Source organism: Sciurus carolinensis, chromosome 11 (assembly GCF_902686445.1).
Source record: "Sciurus carolinensis chromosome 11, mSciCar1.2, whole genome shotgun sequence".
NCBI lineage: Eukaryota > Metazoa > Chordata > Mammalia > Rodentia > Sciuridae > Sciurus > Sciurus carolinensis.
This window is the reverse complement of record NC_062223.1, coordinates 83992971-83997733: the sequence shown is the minus strand read 5'-3', so window position 1 is coordinate 83997733 and position 4763 is coordinate 83992971.

The following is a 4763-nucleotide window of genomic DNA, read 5'->3' as shown; positions in this document are numbered from 1 at the left end:
ATCAATTGTAAAACAAGAAATTCTTATACATTCAGATGTTGAACACGAAATTAGTCAAATCTCAAAACACTTTAATGGACTCATGTTTAGCATTTCAAATTATTTTAAGTATTCCAAATACCTTAAACACATAAACTATTATGTTTATCACCAAAATTGTAAGAACTTACTTCAAAATATCAGTTTTGTTGGTTTGTTTTATTATTATCTCTATACTAATATGATTTTTTATCTTCCTGGTGTTATCATTTTCTTCATTTATTGTACATTAATTTAATCAATCCTCAGACAAACAATATAATCTTAAACCAGCTGATGTTGCAGATTCCGTTTCATTGACTAACGCCTTCTTTGTTGCCAAGGGATCTCTTAACATCTTCTAAGTAGATGTTGGCATGAGCCAGTGTTTATTGGGCTTGCCCTCTTTAATGAAAACTTACTTTCTAAATCAGAAGCATTCTCCAAGTCTTTGTCTTAGAATCTTGTGCTGATCCGTCTTGGTCCCAGTGACAGTGAAATATAGGCTACAGCATTATACTTCAGTTTGCGATTTATTTGATTATCATTTATAAATTACTATGAGTATCTAGAGTTTTAATACCCCAGGAAATTAGAAGCTAAGTGTTTGCAGACTACTTCCCTCTGAGGCAGTGCAAATAATCTATGTTTAATTATATGTTGATAGACACTGTTTGATTTATTCATTGTTGTGTGGAATCAGTCTTTTCTGCAAAAACATACACAATTTAGAAACATTACATGTATTTAGGTGGAATTACTATTTCCTATTAAAATTGATTAAATACTTCTCATGGCTTTATAAATTTACTCAACTTTTGAATTTTCATACTCTAAATTTTATTTTAAATATTTCCTTTGATATGAAAACTCTTGTGTTTATTCATTCAACTTATATTTATTAATTATAATTAAAATTCTATTCTTGATGCATAATCTATTGCATCTTATCTGTTGGTGAACACATGTATAAATTTTGTCTGTTAAGTTATCCTTAAACAATTTTGGCTTAACAGAAAGGCTTGATTCTTTTGAGCAAAAAATACTTTAAAGACTAACTTCAGAGTGCTATGAACACTCCCAGAGTGTACTGCATAAAGATTTTTATGGATACAGTTTCTACGACGCCAGACGACATTAGTGAGACACATAAAAAGACTGATCATTAAGGTTATGAGTTCAAATTGACTTAAACACAAAATTAATATTATTTTGAAAAGCCTTTATTCTAATATGGACATACTCTTCTTCCTCAACATGTTTGGTGAAAATTACTCTGTTCTCTCTTATCTTCTAGCCACAGAATTCTGCTTTTGCCAGCACACTGTGAGCAGAGCCTTCACCCTGGGATTGATTCCCAGCCACTAAACTCATAATTCTAATATTAAAAAAAATCAAAATAGGGAGGTCATATGAATGTGACTACTCACATTTGCATGATTAGGGCACTCTCATATGCACACAGATATATGATGGAAGCCAAATCAAAACCAGAAGGCGGTTTGGTGAGCATGGAATCAAAATGAGTATAATTAGTTAGATTATACAAATCCCTCAGGCTGGCACATATTCATGAATCTATCCCCACAACAGAGTTGGTCTTGCCAGTAGGATGAGGGTAGAGAAGTCCATACACAGAAGAACACAATCTTTTGGACAGTTCTAGAATGTGCACTGCCAAAATTAGCAGTGGTATTGGAAGTCAATAACCAAAAGGATCTGATGTAAGCTTGAGTCAACAATGAGAAATTTGCAAAAGGAAGGAAAAAGTAAAACCATGTAACTCAAAACGGTAGATACACAAACAGATAAGAAGGCAAAAATGGGATTGAACATTTCCTTTGCAATTTCATCGCAATGCAAAAAGCAATTTTAATTCAGAGCTAAGGTAAAAATTCTTTGAGTTTCCAACATGAATTGCAGCATTAGGAGCAAAGTGTCTACTTGTGGGACATGGGCCACTGAAGTCTTAAAATCTTGCAGTTTATCATGTTTGGCTGAATACAACTTTAACCATCCCAAGAGAATAAAAGCAGCATGGCTGACTGAGTCTCATTTGCTACAAAGTCCCATCAAAAATTGTGTGTGTGTGTGTGTGTGTGTGTGTGTGTGTGTGTGGTGCGGGGGATGGGGATTGAACCTAGGGTCTTATGCATGTGAGGCAAGCACTCTACCAACTGAGCTATATCCCCAGCTCATCAATAATTTTTAAAAATTCAGATACATTTGGTTATCCTGAGTCAAATTGAGATATAGAGAATAATTGGAAGGTGCGAACAGTTGCTAATTGGTAATGAAGAAAATAAGCCAGAGTTTAAAATTATTTTTACTTATTTACTCAATAATCAACTAAGTTAATTTACAACTAAGAATGCAATTATTGGTTCACTGGCATGTATCCATGTCTGTAAATATATAGGGCATCTCTTTAATGAACTTATAGCCTAAGAAGGATGAGTAATCCGTTCAGTGATGAATAGTCCATGGTGAGTTGGGTAACTTATGTATGTTCAATGTAAGATAAAGGTAATAAAAAGTCACTGTAATTGAATAAGTTGGTCAGTTTTCACAGAGTAGCAAATATATGAATTGTGTCTTGAAAGAAAGTAAGGAGTTGGACAGGGTGCACACCTGTAATCCCAGTGGCTTGGGAGGCTGAGGCAGGAGCATTCAAAGCCAGTCTCAGCAAAAGTGAGGCACTATGCAACTCGGTACGACCCTGTCTTTAAATCAAATACAAAAAATAGGGCTGGGGATGTGGCTCAGTGGTTGAGTGCCCCTGAGTTCAATCCCTGGAATCTGCCTCCCCACAAAAAAACAGAAAGAAAGAAAGTGAGGAGTTATTCAGTATGGGAAAACAGAATTCCAGGGATGAAAACATAAAACATAAAATACAACACAACTGAGTGTACAAAAGACGTGCCGTGTGAGTTGACAACTCTGTATGTGTAGGGAGAAGAGGAAGACAAACCTGGAGAGGAAGACAGGAAGCAGGGCTTGAAAGCCTAGCAGAATATGGAGATGATCACCAGTTAGAGCAAAAGTCAACCAGATTTCAAAACTCTCTAATGACATAAACTGCAGAGCCAAATAAAAACAAATAAACAAACAAAAAACTATCCTAAGTGATGGTATATTTTTCATGGTTGACAGAATGTTTTGACATATCTTAAGTTTCTTGTGAATGAATTTTGCTCTTACAGTTCCCTATTGTCTTGTATTACAACCAATCATTCAGTTGGAACATTCCAGGGTTCAACCTCCCTTCTGAAACTGCAGCATTTATTGTTTATTTGAGCAACCTGTAAGTCATCAACCACAAATTGTGTAACACTTAACTTCGTGAATGACATAACTTCAAAATCATGCTAGTTTAGAAATGGACTTTGGGCAAGCACCCAATCTCAGTGATATCAAAGGGATCTACATAGCATGACTCACTCCTTGTTACTCAAAACCAGTGACTAAGTCAGCACCGCAATCACATAGGCTATCCTAAAACAGCTGGGGTGACAAGAATGCCAAGGAAGTGATCTGTGTTTCTCATACCTGGCTGAATGTTTACTCAAGATGGGTAATATCAGTGTCACCTGAATGTCACAACAGGTGACTTAGGCATTTATGGAAAACACCTTTTAGCTCATTCTGTTAATTTAGTTCTTTCTGTGACATCATCATCTTGTAATGATGTCTGTCCTTTAACATGAAAGCTTTTTTTTTTTTAATTTTCAGTTGTCAATGGACCTTTATTTTATTTACTTATATGTGGTGCTGAGAATTGAACTCAGTGCCTCGCACACACTAGGCAAGCGCTCTACCACTGAGCCACTACCCCAGCCCCACATGAAAGCTTTTTGAGAAGTATTTGGTACTATATATCAAATTGCTATTACATAGTAACCTACTCCAAAGTGGGAATAAAAGAAACTAAATTGCTAACAGAATTTTTTATACATACCAATGTTCAATGAAGTGTTATGATCATTGAAATTGGTAAAACAATTTAGGTGTTTATTCTGTGCTTAGCCCAACATTTTGAATGATATGTTTCATAGGATAGGAAATTTCTACCTGTGAATGGTTTATGGCATAAACCTTCTGTATTCCTATAAAGTCTACAAGTATTATGCTATGATCTTTAACCATCTAGTTAATGAATGCCTTATTCAATATTGGCATGGGTAATGTATTATATGGCTGAGTGAAGAAATGTCCTTTACAATATGTGTCTTCTTCAAAGAACAATGCCATACCATAGGGATAGCAGGTACATGTCAGAACTCATACTACCTCTTACTCTCTGCAAACAACATCCCTGATTCTGACTCTAATTTTTGCCAAAACCTGACATAACCTACAAATCCATTGTAACATAGGGCTCAGAGATTCACTAGTCAAAAGTAACTCCATGTGTGATAAATATAATTTGTCATAAATGAGTAAGTATAAATGGTATGAATGACACATCTGTTTGCAAAGCAGTCTGGGCAATGTCTCTCTTCTGGATCCCCAAGTCAATCACATTCAGAATTTCATGGTCTACAAGGGAAAGCTTTAAGATTTAAGGACCCATAATTAAATTCTGCTTTACTACTGAACATCTTCTGTTTTTTATGTAAATCACTTAAGCTCTCCAAACTTCACTTTCTTGATAAAATAATGACAGTAATAATAGTCATTCTACAAAAGGTATTGTAATGGTCAAATTAATCTTTTGACCAATCAGAAAGTCAAAGGTCAACTAT